The sequence below is a fragment of the Loxodonta africana genome, chromosome 2, assembly GCF_030014295.1.
Source record: "Loxodonta africana isolate mLoxAfr1 chromosome 2, mLoxAfr1.hap2, whole genome shotgun sequence".
Classification (NCBI taxonomy): domain Eukaryota; kingdom Metazoa; phylum Chordata; class Mammalia; order Proboscidea; family Elephantidae; genus Loxodonta; species Loxodonta africana.
In genome coordinates this window covers 54307229-54330272 of record NC_087343.1, presented here as the reverse complement: position 1 = coordinate 54330272, position 23044 = coordinate 54307229, and the positions used below count along the sequence as shown (strand labels likewise).

Genomic DNA, 23044 nt, shown 5'->3' with positions numbered 1-23044 from the left:
TGATCTCTCAACATCTTTCTCATATTGTATCCCTGTTGCAGTGTCTTTTGGTCCAGGTTTTTCTTTTGGCAATACAAACCAAAAAAAAATCTGTTGCCGTCAAGTCAATTCCCACTCATAGCCACCCTATAGGACAGAGAAGAACTGCCCCATAGAGTATCCAAGGAGCACCTGGTGGATTCAAACTGCTGACCGTTTGGTTAGCTGCCGTAGCACTTAACCACTCTGCCACCAGGGTTTCCTTAGCAATACAAGCCACCTAAAACATTATTCAGCCTTGTAAGTACATTTTATTTCATCTGATACATGTTCCAATAACACTCACAACTCTTTTTGAGACTGTCTTATTTACTCTAGACTTATATACGGTTACTTTGACGAAATCAGTTGTCATGAGAGAGCTAGAGCCTTAGTCTTTATTCCATGAGCAATGTTGTCCACTGGAAAGGACTTATTTTGTACCACCTTAATTTATTTAGAGATTGTAATACAGAGTGTAATGGCTGAACGCTTGATTTGATCAATGCAACAAGACTAAATTCTAACTGGCCATTGTTACTCAAACACCTTAGTTTTATCATTTATGGGTTAAGGATGAGAATCAATTTCCACTTCCTACCACACAATTCTCTATCACTATTGCCTTTCTCACATGCTTGGAAATCAGCCAATTTTCTTTCACCTCCTAACTTCCTTGCAGTCCTTTTTCAAATACAAACAATAACAACAAACCTCACTACCAATATTCTATTTTTCAACATTATTACCTAAAATCACAAGACTTTTAGGTACTTTATTTATGTTTCATGTTATCATAGATGACAATTTTGCCAAGTGTTTCATCTTAGAATAATTTGGGTAGTTAACTTTTCAGCAGAAACCCTGGTGGCATAATGGTTAAGGACTACAGCTGCTAACCAAAAGGTCTGCAGTTTGAATCACCAGGCGCTGCTTGGAAACCACATGGGGCAGTTCTACTCTGTCCTATAGGGTTGCTGTGAGTCAGAATTGACTCAATGGCAATGGGTAACTTTCCAGCCTCATACCTCTCTCCATCTCTTGCCCTATCCTAAAACTTAATTCACGTGTTGTAATTAAAAAACAAATAAACAAAAAACAAAGATATATTTCTCACTCACTTCTACATTTCGTTTACTGGGCAGCTGGGTATTCTGTTCCACATCGTTATGTATCTCACTGTGGCACATTGGCCCATGGCATTGAGACATTGTCAGTTACAATCCTAGTCGTTTCTTGGTGGTACAAATAAAAGACATTTGTGGACTCGCAAAAATTCTGCCTTGAAACACTGTATATCACTTCTACTCACATTGCTTTGGCCAAATCAGGTGACATAGCTCCACTGAGTTGAATTGAATACACCACGCACGCTACCTATTGCTGTCAAGTGGATTCCAACTCATAGCCACCCTATAGGACAGCATAGAATTGCCTCATAGAGTTTCCTAGGAGTATCTGATGGATTCGAACTGCTGACCTTTTGGTTAGCAGCTGTAGCTTTTAACCACTACAACAGCAGGGTTTCCCAAGTGAGTATAGATGGACAATACTACTAGGTGAGTGGAATAAAAGAACCAACTATTTTTGGAACAGCCCTAATGACTTGTGAGAGTTGGTTTTTGTTTTCTGCCCCAGCTTTCTTCCCTTGGAGTAAGTATTGACTTATCTTTTGTTGTTATTTTGGCTAGTCTGTTATCTATTTACTTATCACAGTTTAACCTCAAACTGTCAATTGCTTAAATCTTTCAAGACATTGAAACAAATCAATGTTATTTTCTCAGAAAAAAATAAATAAACAAACCCTCTCTGGGAGCACTTTGATATGTTCCGTTTGTACTATTGTCTTTCATATCAGAGGAACAGATGTATACTGGAACTTGCCTTCACCATCATCTTGAGGACTCCATCTTTTTCCCTATTTTGAATTGCAAGTTTTTTTTATCCATATGATTTCTTTTACTTCCTAGTTTTGGTGGATACAGCCTCCAGTATCTTTTTGAGGAAAAATGCAAGAGAAGTAACATTTTTGGGCTAGTGTTTGTAATAAAATGTCTGTACTCTGCCTTCATCCTTGATTGATACTTTGATAGAAGATAGAATTTTAGGCTAGAAATCAATTTGCTTTAGAATAGTGAAGGCATTGTACCAGTGTTTTGTTTTTTGCTTTTTTTCTTCTATGTTGCTCTTAAGTGTGAAGAACATATGTCTTAATTTCTTGTGAGATTTTGTAATTCTCCATGATATGCCTTCATATAGGTCATTTTTCCTACTGTCCATCTGGAAATGCATATCCTTGAATCCTGTGAAATTTTCTTGCATTATTTCTTTGATTGTTTTCTCTCTTCTTGTCTGTGTCATTTCTTCCTGAAATTTCTATTATTCATAATTGTTGTTGCTGTTAGATGCCATTGAGCCAGGTCTGACTCATAGCAATCTATGTACAACAGAACAAAACACTGCCCAGTCCTGCGCCATTCTCAAAATCGTTGCTATATTTTAGACCATTGTTGCAGCCACTGTGTCAATTCATCTTGTTGAGGGGCTTCCTCTTTTTCACTTACCCTTTACTTTACCAAGAATGATGTCCTTCACCAGGGACTGGTCCCTCCTGATAACATGTCCAAAGTAAGTGAGACCAAGTCTTGCCATCCTCTCTTCTGAAGAGCATCCTGGCTGTACTTCTTCCAGATATATTTGTTCATTCTCCTGACAGCACACAATATATTTAATGTTCTTTGCCAACATCATAATTCAAAGACATCAATTCTTCTTAGGTCTTTCTTATTCACTGTCCAGCTTTCACATGCATATGAAGTGATTGAAAATACCATGGCTTGGGTCAAGAAAACCTTAGTCTTCAAAGAACACTTTAAAGAGGTCTTTTGCAGATTTGCCCAATGCAATATGTCATTTGATTTCTTGACTGCTGCTTCCATGGGTATTGATTGTGGAACCAAGTAAAATGAAATCCTTGACAACTTCAATATTTCCTCTGTTTATCATGATGTTGCTTAAATTAGATCTCATTAGTCTTCTAATTTTCTTATATTTTATCTTCCAGTTTTCTAATTTTGTCTTTTTCTCAGTTGTCTAGGAATTTTCCTTATATTTTCTCCCAAATATCCTATGGAATCATTGTTCACTTATGCTTTCATGTTTGTTTGTTGTTTGGTTGTTTGTTTTAATTTTTAATAACTTAAATATTTCTTGTTATATTACCCTGTCTACTGCATTATCTTTTCTTATCATTTTAATATATATTTTAAAGTTTGCTTCTTTCATAAGCCCTTTGTTCCTTCTATAGTTTTATAGATGCTTGTTGTGTATGTATTTGTTTACTGTGTTTATTTCTTTGTTTTAGTGTCTGTCCTTCTGGTTAAAGGCATTCCTCAGTTGTCTGATGAGCTTCAGTTTATAGTATTAAAGAATGAAATACTAAAAAGCTCATCAAAATCTCTCAGCACGATAAGAGTTTCGTTGATTGTGAATCTCACTGTAACTTGAATTTAAAGGGGAATTTCCTTGGGTAATCTCCAAGATCAGTGCCTTTGCGTTTTTATTCTAAAGCTATTGAAATGGCTCTGGGAACACTTTGCCCCCTCTCGTCCTGGAGGGAACCTCAGTTTTCAGCTTCTCAGGAACCTAACTGGAGATAAGGAGTAGGGAGGTGCTCTGATCTGTTATGCATACATTCACATCATCCTCTTTTTATGTCATACTATCCCTTTACCCCTGCCTTCAACAGTGTCTAGAGATACCATAGTAGCGATGCCATGAGTTTATTGTTGCTATTGTTGTCATCATCAAGTAGATTCCAAGTCATAGCAACCCCGAGTGCTGGAGTAGGTCTTTCCCATAGAGTTTTCTTGGCTGTAATGCTTATAGAAGCAGATCACCAGATCCTCCATAGCGCCACTGTGCAGATTTGAACTACTAATGTTTTGGTTATCAGCTGAATGCTTAAGCGTTGTGGCACCAGAGCTCCTTGCTCTAGGTTTACCCTCCTTCAAAAATAAGCCTATAGTTTTCTGCTGTGGTGAGGAAAATTGCCTCATAGAATGGCAGAAGAGGACAGGGGATCTAACTTCCTCAAATAGACATTCAACCAACTCTTATTATTCCCTTTCTGCCCCCTGTTATAGATTGAATTGTGTCCCCCCCAAAAGTGTGTCAATTTTGCTAGTCCATGATTCCCAGTATTGTGTTATTGTCCACCATTTTGTCATCTGATGTAATTTTCCTATGTGTTGTAAATCCTACCTCCATGATGTTAATGAAGCAGGATTAGAGGCAGTTATGTTAATGAGGCAGGACTCAATTTACAAGATTAGATTGTGTTTTATATCAATCTCTTTTGAGATACAAAAGAGAGAAGCAACCAGAGAGGCAGGGAGACCTCATACCACAAACAAAGTAGTACTAACAGAAGCACGCATCCTTTGGGCAGGGTCCCTGTGCTGAGAAGCTCCTAGACAGGGAAAGATTGATGACAAAGAGACAACAGAGAGAAAAAGACTTCCCCCTGGAGGTGGCTCCCTGAATTCAGACTTTTAGCCTACTAGACTATGAAAGAATAAATTTCCCTTTGTTAAAGCTATCCACTTGCGATATTTCTGTTATAGCAGCACTAGATAACTAAGACACGCCCTGCTCTTAAGTATAACTGGTATAACTAATTCCTGAGCCTTTGGGAGATTCTTCAGGCTCAAATGGCTTGATTGCTGAATTTCTCACTGCAGGTTCAGAATTCTGTTTTCACCTGTCTGATAACACATGTTTCACTTCCCTCTGTGCTTGAATCTTCATTCTTTTCTCATTCTTCTGCCCTTGTTATTGCTAGTTTGTTTTGCTTTGATTTTCTTTAAAATTTTTTTTTTCTTTCTTATTGTTTTTTGGTGGTATTCTGGGAAAGAACAACAGTATTAGATAGAATTTTATAAAATATCCTATTCATACCATTTTGACTTACACAAGCACAATTTTATTGTTTAATTCTAAAATACTGTGGTCTCTCATCTTCACAAAAACTCCACATTTTTCTTTTTTTCTAATTTCTGTAAGATATTATTGGCTGCTTCTAGTGAAAACATAATGTTCTATTTATTAATTAAGCAAAAGCAATTCTTCCAGCTCTATTTCAGGCAATATTCTGTTGAAATCCATGGAATATTCATTGGTTAATCTTTGGGAGTATAACACTAGGTTTCCTAGTCTTAATCTGGAAGTACCACTGAAACCTGTCTGCAATAGTTGACCTTGCTGATATTTGAAATACCAGTGCCATAGAATCCAACATCATAGCAACATGTAAGCCATTATGGTAGGAAAATTCACAAATTTTAAGTGTACAGTTCAATGATCTCAGATAAACATATGTAGTTACGATTTAATGTCAGGAAAGCTGTGCTTCAGGGTTGTATCTTTTCACCATACCTATTCAGTCTGTATGCTGAGCAAATAATCCAAAAAGATGGACTATATGAATAACAACAAGACATCAGGATTGGAGGAAGGCTCATCAACAACCTGCTTTATGCAGATGACACAACCTTGTTTTCTGAAAGTGAAGATGACTTGAAGCACTTACTGATTGATGAAGATCAAAGACCACAGCCTTCAGTATGGGTTATACCTCAACATAAAGACAACAAACATCCTCACAACTGGACCAATAAGCCACATCATAATAAATGGAGAAATGATAGAAGTTGTCAAGGATTTCATTTAACTTGATTCCATAATTAACACCCATGGAAGTGGCAGTCAAGGAATCAAAAGATACGATGTATTGGGCAAATCTGCTGCAAAAGACCTCATTAAAGAGTTAAAAAAGATGTCACCTTGAAGACTTAGGTGCACCTAACCCAAGCCACGGTGTTTTCAATTGCCTCATATGCATATGAAAGCTGGAGAATGAATAAGAAAGACTGAGGAAGAATTCACATCTTGGAATTGTGGTGTTGGTGAAAAATATTGAATATTCCATGGACTGCCAAAAGAATGAACAAATGTATCTTGGAAGAAATACAACCAGAACGCACCGTAGAAGGAAGGATGGTGAGACTACATCTCACATACTTTGGACATGTTATCAGGAGGGACCAGTCTCTGGAGAAGGACATCATGCTTGGTAAAGTAGAGGGTCAGTGAAAAAGAGGAAGACCCTCAACGAGATGGATTGGCACAGTGGCTGCAACAGTGTGGGCTTGAGCATAACAATGATTGTGAGGATGGCGCAGGACAGGGCAGTGTTTCTGCTCTGTTGTGCGTAGGGTCGCTGTGAGTGGGAACCAACTTAGTGGCACCTAACAACACAACAACATGGAACTAGCACCTGAATCATGATGTAGAATAATTCTATCTCCTCAAAATTTCATCTTTATAGTTATTCCATTTTGGGAATTTTATAAAAATGGACTCATATAGTATATTGCCTTCTGTGTCTGGATTCATTCACTTAGCAAAATTATTTGGAGATCCTTCAGTGTTGTTGTATATATCATAATTTAACGCTTTTTACTATTTTGAATTATTTCCCAGATTAATTACAATTTGCGCTAGCTCTTCTTAGTCTTGAATTCAACCTGAAATTACAAAACTATTCCTAAAGGAAATACAATTACTTTTATCCTGTTGAAATTTATGATATAGTCCCTGAAACTTATGCAGTACAAATCAGGGACTCCTCCGTTAGAGAAATTAGCTTATTAAAACGCAAGTCTTTTGATGTAATTTTGAAAGAAAACCAAGCAGTTCAAAAATTTGTCAAGGTTTTTGTTGTTCAAATAAACACAATAATTTAGTTTATGTATTTTGCTCCATGTTGCTATAACTTCTGTCTCCTAAATATATTGTAAGAAGTTTTCACAAGCTATTCACAAACATTTTAAACAGTATTCAAATCGATCTATTGAAGGGATGACCCAAAAAGAATTTTGTTCTGTTTCTTCCTTCTATAGTTAATGTGCTGGATTTTTTTTTTAATTGTACTTGAGATGAAGGCTTACATAACAGATTAGTTTCCCGTTAAACAACTAATACACATATTGTTTTGTGACATTGATTGCCAACCCCATGACATGTCAACACTCTTCCCTTCTCTACCTTGGTTTCCCCATTACCAGCTCTCCTGTCCCTCTCCACCTTCTTGTCATTGCCCCTGGGCTGGTGTGTCCATTTAATCTCCTTTTGTTTTATGGGCCTGTCTAATCTTTGGCTGAAGAGTCAGCCTCAGGAGTTACTTCATTACTGAGTTAAAAGAGTGTCCGGGAGCCATATTCTTGAGGTTTCTCCAGTCTCTGTCATACAGGTAAATCTGGTCTTTTGTCTTTTTTTTGGGGGGGGGGGGTTAGAATTTTGTTGAACACTTTTCTCCAGCTCTCTCTAGGACTCTGTATTGTGATCCCTGTCAGAGCAGTTGGTGGTGGTAGACACAGGTGGAGACTGTCATAGCTGTGGTCTATTAGTCCTTTGGTCTAATGCACTGGATTTTTGACTTATGCAAATAATTTGTAAAAATACCCATACTTAACCCATATTTTTTATTCCAGGACATTGAGGCTTCAATTTTAAAGTGACGTTTTTGTAGAGATTTGAATGAAGAAATACATGGTTGCTGAACTGTGCTTTAAAACATAATGGCAATGATTTGTGATGAAATGATACCTGTTTGCACTCATTGATAGTTACTCTGCTAGTGAGGATGACCCTCTGTACATGAAGGAAAAAAGCAAAGTTAAAATATTTTATTGATTTATTTGGTTTACATCAATATTAAATACAATAAGCAGAAAATTCAGAAATTAAAAATGAATGTATTTACATTACAAAAAGCTTCTCCAGATCCTGTGTATTTATTATTAGGTATACGTTTAAAAGAACTTTTCTAATACATTTAAAATATGACCCAGAATGTATGGTCTCAGGATGCCTATGAAGCACAATTATTTAGCCCTTCTCTTTTCTCAAAATCCTATTAAAATGAAAGGATAAATAAGAAAAATATATATATGGTTTCAGAAAGTCAAAACTATGCCAAAAGCAGAACAAAATATTAAGGAGTTTCTGGAAGGTATAATTCAAATGGTATCAGACTATTGGAAAGACTACACAAAGCTTATGGACTTACAACATTCCACAGTAAACATATAACTTTTAAATCAGTGGATATTCACAGGAAAAAAAAAAGAAAGAAAATAGTCCAAGAAGTGAAGAGCAGGAAATGAGATAGTGATCAATTCATATTGAAGCTGAAGTCATTAGCTAAAGGACAATGAAACAGCTGCACTGTTTCATTTTTATAGTAGTTTGTCCCCAGACAAAATCCAGTGACAGAGTTCTTCAAATGAAGTGGGTTTATACTGAAGGAGACTCACAGGATGCCTACAGTGGGCAGAGAGAGAAGAAAGAGCTCCCACAAGAGGAAGTCAAGCTACTAATATAATCTACTCATTTGTACTGCCCCTAAACCTATCTATGTACCTGCAATCATAATCAGCATTTACTGATGATGTTTATCTTGTAATATTCTCCAACTATCTAGAGTGATTATCTAGACTTTTAGAAAAAGAAACAAATAACCAAGAATCAGTAAATATTACAGATTTTCAACTATGTTCAATGTTCTGAACAAATAGAAGATGTAATCACCAGGTTCACTGGGTTAATTTTTTTAAAAAGCTAATGTAATTGATAAAATCAGAGAATTAGTGTATAATATTCTTAACATGAGAACAGTAATTAAAATCATGATGGCTGAAGTCTTAATTGAAAAAGTAATCCCCAAGGAAACAGAGATAATAAAAGGCCAAATTACAAGGTTTGTAATAGAAATAATTAGTAAAACAGAGTTATGCATTAAGGTGTAATATTTATAATACAAGAAAAAGAATTTTAAAAAAAGATCACAGAAAGTGTGAGTAAATGAGCACACCAGCCCAGAGGTAAGAACGAGAAGGCAGGAGGGAACAGGTAATAGGAAACTCATGGTCAACAAGGGGAGAATGTTGACATGTTGTGAGCTTGGCAACCAATGTCACAAAACAATATGTGAACTAATTGTTTAATGAGAAACTAGTTTGTTCTGTAACCTTCATCTAAAGTACAATTCAAAAAAAATGATTGCAGAAATCAAAATTTCAATAGACAGGCTAAGGAGCAAAATAGACATGGCTGAATATCAAATTATTGAGCTGAATGATATAATCTGAAAAATTCTCCCAAATTACATTGGAAAAGGAAAATATGAAAGAAATAAAAAGAATATGAAGGTTAAATGCAGAAAACCCAAAAGCATTAATGTATCTGTCTCTGAAGGAGACGATTAAAAGAAGGTACAATCAATGAAATAATGGAAAAATGTCCTGAAATTCTTGTTTGTTTAGATAACAAAAATCCACTAACTTTCAAATAGGAATATTTTAAATTAAATAAATCTAATAAACACACACTGATTTTTTTAAATACCAGAAAAAAAAATAAATAAACAAAGCTCAGAAAGAGAGAGCAAAAGACAAAAACAGAAAGAGAAGAGATTGCCATAGGTTTTGTTGCTGTTGTTATACTTCATATGTCTTTCATTTGAACTCTGTCTCTCCATGCATTTGTCAATCCAGGGTTCTGAGTCCCTTGAATTTGAGCACAAGTCAGCCTGGCTGACATCAAATGGCCCTGAATTCTTTTGAATGAAACTATTAGCCCACGGGTGGTTTCTTTGTTCCTTGGTGTTGCTGTAACAAAAATGTCACAAGTGGGTGGCTTTAAAAAACAGAAATTTATTTTTTCACAGTTTAGGAGGCCAGAAGTTCAAATTCAGGGCACCAGCAGACTCTCTCTGTCTGACCTGGGAGAAAACCTTTGTCTGAGATTCTGTAACCCCAGCGTTCTTTGGTTCCTTGGCAATGTCCACATAGCATTTATGTTCACCCCCATTTGTGTTTGCTTCTCCCTGTCTCTAATCTGTTCTTTTTACATCTTAAAATCATTAGGTTTAAGACACACCCTACTGATACGGTCTAATTAACAGGAAAAAAAAAAAAACCTATTCCCAAATTGGGTTACATCCACAGATATACGGGTTAAGATTCCAATTCATATTTTGGGGACACACAATTCAATCCATAACAGGTGGGTATATGACCTAGGGTAGATTCTTCCAGAGTCATTCTTCAGGGTAGATAATAGCTCTGAAGAGAAAATACCTCTCTTCTTTGGTAATAAACTAAAAATAATTGATTCTTAAGAGACATTGTTAATGTGAAGGTGTGTGGTATGCACTTGTCTGATTTTGCTGGACCCAATTATTTGACTTGGCAGATTCTTTTGGTCATTGTTTCTACTTGATGCTTTTTAATGTCTCACCAGCAAGGTCACCTGGCACTAATCGTGTTCTTGTAGCCCTAGGTGTTGGTTTTGTTACTTATTGAAGGGAAGCTTTTGAACTCCTTGGCTACCATTTTAGGATTGATGGGAAAGAAGGGCCATTACATGGAATGTCACTTGCTTAACAGGCCAGGCCAAGTCCCTCTTGTCACGCTAGGTTAGGGCACAACGCATCAGAGGGTCATTTCCACCTCGTGCTCTGCACGTTTTGCCTTTCACCTCAGGGATTCCATTGCGGCTGAGACGCTCAAAATGTTCGATAAGCCACTCGGCAACCTCTCATATACTCTGGCTCATCAGGTTTCGCCCAGCTGTAGGCTGATGGCAGGAAGCTGAAGACTGCCATTGGCTTCCTGGCTCACCTGTGTCCTGTAGCTTGTGTTGCTTCACAAGGTGGTACAAACTAATGGGGCAGTAAAGAAAACACAATATATAGCAAACTTTGACCAAGGAGAGGCAGTAGACATGGCAGAAAATGTCGTCTTTTTCTCACCTGATACAATGTTTCAAGATGCAGTTCATAAGAACCCTGGAGAGATCTCGAGATATCAGCTATGTTTTTGGTGAAGCTTTGGACATCTCTTACTTGCTGTTTTACTTTTACTTCTATTTTTTTTTTTTTTTAAATGGTTCTTTGTTCTTCCCTCCATCATTTCTTTATCCCCGTCATCCTTGCTTTATTGTATTGCACCCCTCTCCTAAATAAAACGATGCCGTGTAAGATCTTGCCTCAGGCTCTGTGTTCTACAGAACCCAAGCTCAGATACTCTTGGATTTCAGGTGTTCAGAATTAACAAAAAAATCAAAACAAAAATAATAACAGTAAAATAGCAACAGTAATGTTAACCCTAATTGAGTACTTATTATACAAGATATTGTTAGAAATATTTCACATAAATTAGCTCAGTTAATCCTCACCCGCTGAGGTAAGACCTGTTATTTACCTGATTTACAGATGAGGAAAATGAGAAAGTGTACTGAGGCCTGGCAAAGCTACAATACCAGGTAGTACATTGGAAGACATTACAGATAATTTTTACAAAAGTGTTGGAGGTGACTGGTAGTTCTTCACATAGACTGGCAGACGACTCTGAAACTAACTAGACCTGGTTGGCAGTTTGTATATTCCCTAGGGAAGACGGGACTATGTGAAGGGGTTGAAGAACTGTTTCACTGAACATTTGGGTAATAGGCATTCAGACAGTCCTGCAGGGGAATCCATTCTCTTTTTTAACTATGTCACCATGAGTCAAAATTGATTCTATGGCAACAGGTTTGTTTTTTTTGTTTTCTAACTATTTCCCTTTGACTTTACAAGAGCAATGAAATAGATCAAGGACCTTGAAATACAGTGGAAGGTTGCCATCTCCACGAAAACTCAAGAAGAGTTGAACTGCAACTTCATAGGTTATCTATATGTTGACAGCAGAGCTTCATTCAGGTGTAAGCTCTTGACAATATTGACATTCTCAAGGTTGGTCCAGACAGCCCTGGTGGCATATCAAAGCGCTGCACCCCTAACAGTGAAGTAGTTTGATACTTTGGAAATTCTTTTGCAGAACCTTCCCCTAACTGAGTGCAAAGGAAAAACAACAGAATCTTCCACAGTTCCCAAAGATTCTGATTCAGATCTCTGGCACTGGAAACAAGAAGCAGCGGTGTAGCTTTTCAAACACAAAGATGCACTAATTACAACTTCATAAACATCCAGGAAACTGATGTAACCATTGGTCCATCTTAGGTGGAGTGATGGTCATGATGATTGGAATGGAGCAAAATCTCAACTTTAAACTGTACATTAAGAAATCCTGCCACTACCATAAACCAATGCATACACCCATCACCTCTGCTCCTCTAAGATATTAGGTGAGAGCCTACACCACACACTAGGTGATCAACTATCAGGACACCAGAGCTGAATCAATACAAGAATAGGGAATGGACTCCTAGGCTCATACACCTGGTAACAGCTCTAGTCAACTGGTAACAGGACATTAGTGCTTCAAAGGCTCCAATAATCAAGTTAGCTCACTCTAGTAGCTTATTTAGATGTATCGAAACAAAGCAATGCAAGAAACTAGGACACAGTGAGCAAATATAAAATAAATTAATAAAATAATCTCTAAATGGCTTGGAGAAAAAAGTTCATATCAAATCATATAAAGAAGCAGACCATGAATGCTTCAAAGAACTCCCAAAAGAGAGAATCAAAGGCTCTCCTGGATGAAGACATATTCCTGGAATTACCAGATGTTGCATACAAAAGATTAATATACAGAACTCTTCAAGACATCAGGAACGAGATAAGGAAACAAACACAAAAAGCCAAGAAACACACAGATAATCAGTTGAAGAAATTAAAAAGATTATTCAAGAACATAATGAAAAATTTAATAAACTGCAAGAATCCATAGAGAGACAGCATTCAGAAGATTAACAATAAAATTACAGAATTCGACAACTCAACAGAAAGTCAGAGGAGCAGAATTGAGGAACTGGAATGCAGAATTTGTCAGATTGAAGACAAATCACTTGGCACCAATATATTTGAAGAAAAATCAGATAAAAGAATTTTTTTTTAAAAAAAGAAGAAACCCTAAGAATCATGCGGGACTCTATCAAGAAGAATAACTTGTGAGTGACTGGAATACCAGAACAGGGAGGGATAACAGAAAATACAGAGAGAATTGTTGAAGGTTTGTTGGCAGAAAACTTCCTTTATATTGTGAAAGATGAAAGGATATCTATCCAACATGCTATTCGAACCCCATGCAAGGTAGATCTCAAAAGAAAGTCACAAAGACATATTATAATCAAACTTGCCAAAACCAAAGATAAAGAGAAAATTTTAAGAGCAGCCAGAGATAAGTAAACAGTCACTTACAAAGGAGAATCAATAAGAATAAGTTCAGACTACCTGGCAGAAACGATGCAGGCAAGAATGCAATGGGATGACATATATAAAGCATTGAAGGAGAAAAATTGCCAGCCAAGAATCATATATCCAGCAAACTTGTCTCTCAAATATGAAGGTGAAATTAAGGCATTTACACATAAACAGAACCTTAGGGAATTTGCAAAAACCAAACTAAAAGTATAAGAAATACTAAAGGGAATTCTCTGGATAGAAAACAATAATAGTAGATATCAGCCCAACACTAGAGCACAGAACAGAGCAACCAGATATCAACTCAGATAGGGAAATCATAAAAATAAATCAAGATTTTTTAAAAAAAAAAGCTCAAAACAGGGAATCAGTGATGTCATTATGCAAACTATGACAATAATCAATAAAGAGGGACTAAGTAAAGTAGAGATAGATCTTCCATATGGAGAAGAAATCAAGGCAATATAGGGAGATACAAGTTAGGTTTAAACTTAGAAAAATAGGGGTAAATATCAAGATAACCACAAAGAAGACTAATAAGCTTACACTTCAAAATAAAAAACAAGATAACCACAAAGACTCAACAAAAACAAACTCAACCACAAGGAAAAAGAGGAAAACACAATCAACAAAGAAAAACTTCTCAGCACAAAAAAGCAAGTGGAAATATGAAACTGTCAAAAGCACACAAAAGAAGGCATCAAAAATGACAGCAATAAACTCATACTTGTCTATAATCACGCTGAATGTAAATGGATTAAATGCACCAATAAAGCGACAGAAAGTTGCAGAATGGATTAAAAAAACACATTCCGGCTGTATACTGCCTACAAGAGATGCACCTTGGGCTTAAAGACACAAACAAACTAAAATTCAAAGGATGGAAAAAAATATATCAAGCAAACAACAATCAAAAAAAAGCAGGAGTGGCTATACTAATTTCTGCCAAAGAGACTTCAAACTTAAATCTACCACAAAGGATAAGGAAGGACACTATATAATGATTAAAGGGACAATAAACCAGGAGGATATTACCATATTAAATATTTATACACCCGATGACAGGGCTTCAAGACACATAAAACAAACTCTAACATCATTGAAAAGTTGAGATAGACAGCTCCAAAATAATAGTAGGAGACTTCAACACACCACTTTCAGTGAAGGACAGAACATCCAGAAAGAGGCTCAATAAAGACACAGAAGAGTTAAATGCCACAATTAACCACGTTGACCTCATAAACATATACACTCCACCCAACAGCATCCAAGTATGCATTCTTTTCCAATGCACATGGAACATTCTCTAGAAGAGACCGTATATTAGGTCATTAAGAAAGCCTTAACAGAATCCAAAACATCAAAATACTACAAAGCTTATTTTCTGATCATAAGGCCGTAAAAGTAGAAGTCAATAACAGAAAAAAGCAGGGAAAAGAAATCAAACACTTGGAAACTGAAAAATAACCGGCTCAAAAACGACTGGGTTGCAGAAGACATTAAGGATGGAATAAAGAAATTCATAGAATCCAATGAGAAAGAAAATACTTCCTATCAGAACCTTTGGGACAAAGAGAAAGCAGTGCTCAGAGGTCAATTTATATCAATAAATGCACACATACAAAAAGAAGAAAGGGCCAAAATCAAAGAATTATCCCTACAACTTGAACAAATAGAAAGGGAACAACAAAAGAAACCCTCAAGCACCAGAAGAAAACAAATAATAAAAATTAGAGCAGAACTAAATGAAATAGAAAACAGAAAAACAATTGAAAGAGTTAACAAGACCAAAAGCTGGTTCTTTGAAAAGATTAACAAAATCGATTAACCTTTGGCCAGGCTGACAAAAGAAAAACAGGAGAGGAAGCAAATGACCCAAATAAGAAATGAGATGGGCGATATTATTACAACAGACCCAACTGAAAGTAAAAGAATAATAACAGAGTACTATGAAAAGTAATACTCTAGCAAGTTTGAAAACCTAGAGGAAATGGACAAATTTCTAGAAACATACTACCTACCTAAACTAACAGAGACAGAACAACTAAACAAACCAATAACAAAAGAAGAGATTGAAAAAGTAATGAAAAAACTCCCAATGAAGAAAAGCCCTGGTCCTGGTGGCTTCAATGGAGAATTCTACCAAGTTTTCAGAGAAGAGTTAACGCCACTACTACTAAAGGTATTTCAGAGCATAGAAAATGATGGAATACCCTCAAACTCTTTCTAGGAAGCCAGCATAACCCTGACACCAAAACCTGGTAAAGACTCCACAAAAAAAGAAAATTAGAGGCCAACATCCCTCATGAACTTAGATGCAAAAATCCTCAGCAAAATTCTAGCCAGTAGAATTCAACAACATATCAAAAAAATAATTCACGACAACCAAGTGGGATTCATACCAGGTATGTAGGGATGGTGCAACATTAGAAAAACAATTAATGTAATAAATCGTATAAATAAAACTAAAGACAAGAACCACATGATTTTATCAATCAATGCAGAAAAAGCATTTGACAAAGTTTAACACCCATGCATGACAAAAACTCTCAGCAAAATAGGAATAGAAGGAAAATACCTCAACATTATAAAGGGCATTTATACAAAGCCAACAGCCAACATCATCCTAAATGGAAAGATCCTGAATGCATTCCACTTGAAATCGGGAACCAGACAAGGATGCCCTTTATCACCACTCTTATTCAACATTGTACTGGAGGTCTTAGCCAGAGCAATAAGGCTAAATAAGAAATAAAGGACATCCAAATTGGCAAAGAAGAAGTAAAAGTATCTTTGTTTGCAGAGGACGTGATCTTATACACAGAAAAATCTAAGGAATCTTCATGGACACTAATAGAAGAGTTCAGCCGAGTTTCAGGATATAAGATATAGATAAATCAGTTGGATTCCTCTACACCAACAAAGAGCAACAAAGAGGAAATTTCCAAATCAATAGCACTTATGATAGCCCCTAAGAAGGTAAAGTACTTAGGATTAAATCTACCCAAAGAAGTAAAGGACATCTACAAAGAAAACTACAAGACACTACTGCAAGAAACCAAAAGAGACCTTCATAAGTGGAAAAACATACCTTGCTCATGGATAGGAAGACTCCACATTGTAACAATGTCTATTCTGCCCAAAGCAATCTATAGATACAATGCAATCCCTATCCAAACACCAGTGACATGTTTTAATGAGATGGAGAAACAAATCACCAACTTCATATGGAAGGGAAAGAGGCCCTGGATAAGTAAAGCATTATTAAAAAAGAAGAACAAAGTGGGAGGCCTCACACTGCCTGACTTTAGAACATATTTTACTGCCACAGTAGTCAAAATAGCTTGGTAGTGGTACAACAACAGATACATAGACCAGTGGAACAGAATTGAGAATCCAGATATAATCCCATCCACGTATGAGCAACTGATAGTTGACAAAGGCCCAAATCAGTTAAATGGGGACAAGACAGTCTTTTAACAAATGTAACAAATGGTGCTGGCATAACTGGATAACCATCTGCAAAAAAATGAAACAAGAGAGGGAAACAGGGCTGAAAGGTGGTGCGGCGAGCGGGCTGAAGATGAATTCCAGAGGACTTGGATCTCAGCTAAAAGACAGTATTCCAGTTACTGAACTTTCAACGAGTGGCCTTTTTGCGAATCACGATCTTCTTCGAAAAGGTTTTTCTTCTGTGAAAAATGAACTGTTGCCCAGTCATCCTCTTGAATTATCAGAAAAATTTTTCAGCTCAACCAAGATAAAATGAATTTTTCCACCCTGAGAAACATCCAGGGTCTGTTTGCTCCACTAAAATTGCAGATGGAATTCAAGGCGGTGCAGCAGGCTCAACGTCTTCCATTTCTTGTGAGCTCCAACCTTTCGCTGGATATTTTGAGGGGTAATGATGAGACTATTGGTTTTGAACGTGTTCTTAATGATCCATCACAAAGTGAAGTAATGGGAGAACCATACTCGTTGGTGGAATATAATCTTGGTTTACTGTAATATGGTGTGCTGACAATTAGAATAGTTGGGCTGTATCTTATGTAGAGCTGTCTTTTTTCTATTATTGGATGTATACAACATTAAAAGTACTGACATAGAACAATTTTTGCCTAAATGGTATCACTGATGATTTGAAATTATTTGGGTCTTTTGTTATGGCTATGTGACAGTTGAAAGCATTAAGGGGAGATGATTTTAAAATTCCTATTTTACATTAAAACAATAATCTTATATGTCTTTAAGAAAATGTTGCTAATGAATATTATAAAACTGTTCACAGGTTCCATTTAAACCCATTTCTAGGTATTCTGTAAATTTAATTGAGAAAAACCATTGTCAATATTTGAGTCTGTAACCTTCATAGTAGCATCTTTCAGAAGAAATATTTGTAATTGATTTCAGTGGCAACACTTCAAATTAAATGCAGAAACAGTGTTTATCTTGTTTCTATGTTGTCCATTAGTACTTAGTAAGAATAATACTTAATTTTTTTGATAGTTTAGAATCTTTGATCCCTTTAGCCTTAAAAGTTACAAGATCAGAAGTTTTGATTTTGGACTTGTCTTTAAAGTGAAAAAGTAAATAAAGCAACCAGCAGATGTAGACTAAACTGTTGTACTTCACAGATTTAATATCTTAATTAACATTGTGTTTATAATATGTTTATGTAATATATTTGCTAAATAACTCTGTTAAAGAAAAGTAAAACTTACCTTTCCTTGTTCTTACCTTATATGTTACCAGATGCTTAAATGTTCAGAGATAATTAGAATATTCATACACACATACACTTACTCACTCAAGATCAATTTCCATAGTAATTTCTTTAAAAATATATTTTTACCATTGTTCTTCCTTATAAGTTATTCTTTATGAACCCGGTATATAACAAAGATTTTTTAATTAAATACGTAGAAACTAAAAAAAAAAAGTGAAACAAGACCCACACCTCACACTATGCACAAAAACAAACTCAAAAAGGATCAAAGACCTAAATATAAAATCTAATTGATAAAGATCATGGAAGAAAAAATAAGGACAACACTAGGAGCCCTAATACATGGCATAAACAATATACAAAACATTACTAGAACTGCAAAAATAGCAAAGAGAAATTAGGTAACTGGGAGCTCCTAAAAGTCAAACACCTATGCTCATCCAAAGACTTCACCAAAAGAGTAAAAAGATTATCTACAGATTGGGAAAAAGTTTTTAGGTATGACATCTCTGATTAGCAGCTGATCTCTAAAATCTACATGATACTGCAAAAATTCAACTACAAAAAGACAAATAACCCAATTAAAAAATGGGCAAAAGATATGAACAGACACTTTACTAAAGAAGACATTCAGGTAGCTAACAGATACATGAAGAAATGCTCATGTTTATTAGCCATTAGAGAAATGCAAATCAAAACTACAATGAGATTCCACCTCACTCCAACAAGGCTGGCATTAATCCAAAAAACACAAAATAATAAATGTTGGAGAGGTTGTGGGGAGATTGGAACACTTGTGCACTGCTGGTGGAAATGTCAAATGGTACAACCACTTTGGAAATCGATTTGGAGCTTCCTTAAAAAGCTAGAAATAGAACTACCATATGATCCAGTAATCTCACTCCTTGGAATATATCCTGGAGAAATAAGAGCCTTTACACGAACAGATATATGCACACCCATGTTCATTGTAGCACTGTTTACAACAGCAAAAAGATGTAAGCAATCAAGATACCCATAAATGGAGGAATGGATAAATAAATTATGGTATATTCACACAATGGAATATCATGCATCGATAAAGGACAATGATGAATCTATGAAACATTTCATAGCATAGACGAACCTGGAAGGCATTATGCTGAATGAAATTGGTCAGATGCAAAAGGACAAATATTGTATGAGACCACTATCATAAGAACTCAAGAACAAGTTTAAGCAGAGAAGAAAATATTCTTTGATGGTTATGAAAGGGGGGAGGGAGAGGGGGATTCACTGATTAGCTATTAGACAAGAACTAATTTAGGTGAAGGGATGGACTACACACAATACTGGAGAGGTCAGAACAACTGGACTATACCAAAATCAAAGAAGTCTCCTGGATAAACCGAATACTTTGAAGGCCAGAGTAGCAGGGGCGGGGGTTTGGGAACTATGGTTTCAGGGGACATCTAGGTCAATTGGCATAATAAAAACTATTAAGACAGCATTCTATATCCCATTTTGGAGAGTGACATCTGGGGTCTCAAATGCTAGCAAGTGGCCATCTAAGATGCAACAATTGGTCTCGACTTACCTGGAGCAAAGGAGAATGAAGATCTCTAAACATACAAGGTAAGTATGAGCCCAAAAGTCAGAACGGTACACATAAATCAAAGACTACATCAACCTGAGACCAGAAGAACTAGATGGTGCCCTGCTAGAACCGATGACTGCCATGACAGGGATCACAACAGAGAATCCCTGAAGTAGCAGGAGAGCAGTGGGATGCAGACCCCAAATTCTAGTAAAAAGATCAGACTTAATGGTCTGACTTAGACCAGAGGGACCCCAGAGGTCATGGTCCCCAGATCTTCTGTTAGCCCAAGACAAGAACCGTTCTCGAAGCCAACTCTTCAGACAGGGATTGGACTAGACTACAAGACAGAAAATGATACTGGTCAGGAGTGGGTTTCTTGGATCTAGTAGACACATGAGACTATCTGCGCAGCTCCTGTCTGGAGGGGAGATGTGAAGGCCGAGGGGGACAGAAGCTGGCTGAATGGACATAGAAACAGAGGGTGGAGAAAAGGAATGTGCTGCCTCTTTAAGGAGAGAGCACCTAGGAATATATAGCAAGGTGTATATATATAAGGTTTTGTATGAGAGACTGACTTTATTTGTAAACTTTTGCCTAAAGCACAATAAAAATTAAAGGAAAAAAAGATAATTAGCAGCTGGAAAAAAAAATTAAAAAAAAGAAATCATAAGGGAAGGGCTTCAAGTTATAGAATCCTGCCTTAGTTTGCTTGTGAGCAATAACCGAAACTGATTCAGAGACACATGGACACCCTTCTGGGTAATTTCTGAAAGGAATGTGTGGAGAGAGTTTTCAGACAAAAACAAATTTTAAAATAACAAACCTGGTATTTCTGGAGTTAAAAATGTAGGGGTTTGTCTTAGTTAACTAGCGTTGCAATAATAAGAAGTACAAATGGGTGGCTTTAAAGAGAAAGAATTTATTATCTTACAGTTTGAGAAGCTAGGAGTCTGAATTTAAGGCATTAGCTCTCTCTGTGGGCTCTAGGGGAAGGTCTTTGTTTCAGCTTTCTGTAGCTCTGGGCACTCTTTGGCGTTTCTTGGTTGCATGTGTCTTAATCTATTCCACGCTTTTTATAATATACTACTTGGAAGGGATTAGGTTTAGCACCCATACTACTTGGAAGGGATTAGGTTTAGCACCCATCCTAGTCAAGTATGACTTCATTAACATAAAAAAGAAAACCTCTATTTCCGGAAAGGCCATATTCACAGTTACAGAGGTTAGGACTTCAACATAACTTTGGGGTGGGGGTGGGGGGGAACACAATTCAATCCATAACAAAGTTCATGCGATTGTATTTAGGTAAATAATGTGAATGGCTTAAGAATTTAAAAGTCCAGGAATTTTTCTGGCTTCAGACAAGGCTGAACATTGTTTTGCCAGGAATGACAAAATTTCTTTCTCCTTCCACCTCTCTCTTTCATTCACATTAAACCCCTCTCATATCCCTATCTCATTTGACAAATTTTCTTGTATCTCAAGTCTCTTCCCTCTATGTCGGCTTCATTTTTCAAAATTCAGATTTCAGTCTGAAGGTTCTAGAATAAAGCAAATAGTTTAATGCAGTTGCTAGAGTAATCAGATCCATAAAAACAAGAAAGGGGAGAAACGGAAGCAGGAAATGGCTCAGGAAAAAAAATCTATTCTTCTGTTGCAACCCAGAAACACACCTTGAGAATAGGTATTCTAGTTTAAACTTAATTTTATTGTGTCTATTGTGTTTGCAAACATTTCTGAGAATCTTGCCACAACTATTGCTTTCCATCAAATTTACCAGTGAAATTAGTGTGAAAACTCTAAATTATAGGTTCTGATTGAATCACTGTGTAGCAAGCTAGTAATAATTGATTTGACTACAGATTAGAGTAAGAACGCTTTTCCGAAATGCATTGCTATCCGTGTAGACATAGCCTTAGAATCAACTGACATTATCTGTCAAGGTCCACCAAACTTTAGAACACTAACTGATCATGAAATAGCAAAGCAAATTTTTGATAGATTAAGCACCTTAATATATTCGTGTTCTTTCAAAAATAAACTCTCTAGATAGGCCATTAAAAATAATACTTCAAACTGAAGACTGACAAGCCCAAAGAGGGCAAGTGTGGCTCCATTGTTAGAGCTCGTTATATCTCCTATACCACAAAAAAATAAAATAAAACAGGATTCTGATCTGTGAAAGAAAGTGACATTTTGATTTTACTGTCTCCTTTCACCACACTTTTCACATTGACAATCTGTAGTCAAAAAAGAACAAATCACACAGGTAATTTGAATATTGGCTTTTGTCTTTCTTTCCAACTATCTTTTCTAAATAGACCAATTGACAAGTGATGCCTCGATTTATCTAATATCAACAAATCTCTTTTTGGGCAGTTTCATAATATCACTTGACATTCTTTCACAAGCTCATTTATGTTAACATAGAGATTGTTTCTCTGCAGAGATTTTATATAAGATGAATAAATTATTTAGTATGAAATTTAAACATAAAATTAAAATAAAACAAAATATTAGCTTCCACTAATGCTAAATAATTTCAGTAAGACAAGTATGATAATTGAATTTTTTAAACTTATCCTGATTAATATTTCTTTCTTTAACTTTAATTAATTAGCATGTAAGTTCAAATACAGTACTACATGTAAGTAGTGTCTTCTACCAGGGTACAAATTCGTAAGTAATTATGTGCCTGTGTACATGTGTTTGAGAACATGTAACATGTTTTATAAAATAGATTTTTTTTTTAAGGAGAAAAAAGCTAGGAACCATTGCCAAAAAGGATGCTGTAGAATGGATCCTAAAGTAAAACTTTTTATAGAGTACTAGCAAAGTGAATTTTTAAATTAAAAAAAAATCATAGTCCATGTATTTAGAAATTTTACTTATATAATAATATATAAATTCCTCATCCATACAGAACTCCCCCATCCCAAACAACAGCACAGTTAATATTTCTAAGCATATGTTAGAAAACAAAAATTACAGTTATCAGCATTTTATCTTCTACATTTATCTCAGTGTTTCTGCACCTTGATTTTTTTCCCCTTTAATAACGTTTCTTGAAGTGTTATCTGTAGTAACATTTGTATATCTAATTCATTATCTTATGCCAGTAAATAGATGTACCTTAATTAATTTAACCACACCCTACTATTGAACACATATATTACTCCTCATTTTCTTTCTCTATCATATAAATACTGCAGTAATTATTTCCTTGTGTGTGTGTGTGTGTGTGTGTGCATCTGTGTCTTGACTGAGATTTTCAGTTCCCAATAAGATGATTATATTACAGGCTGTTGGTTGGGGAGCTTTTTCTGTGCCTTATTGCTACCTCACTACTCCAGAATAGAAGAGAGCAGGCCAACACAGCAACTTTTAGGAGTAGATAACAGTTGGGGGATGAGCGAGTGCTCTCTCCTCTACTCTGCTTCTAAACTTTCTC

At 36.0% G+C, this 23044-nt stretch overlaps 1 pseudogene; it reads left to right on the top strand.

Annotated features, from left to right (window-relative positions):
* The first annotated feature begins 16847 nt into the window (after positions 1-16847).
* Positions 16848-17958, top strand: LOC100664729 (proteasome maturation protein-like; annotated as a pseudogene).
* Positions 17959-23044: the final 5086 nt, after the last annotated feature.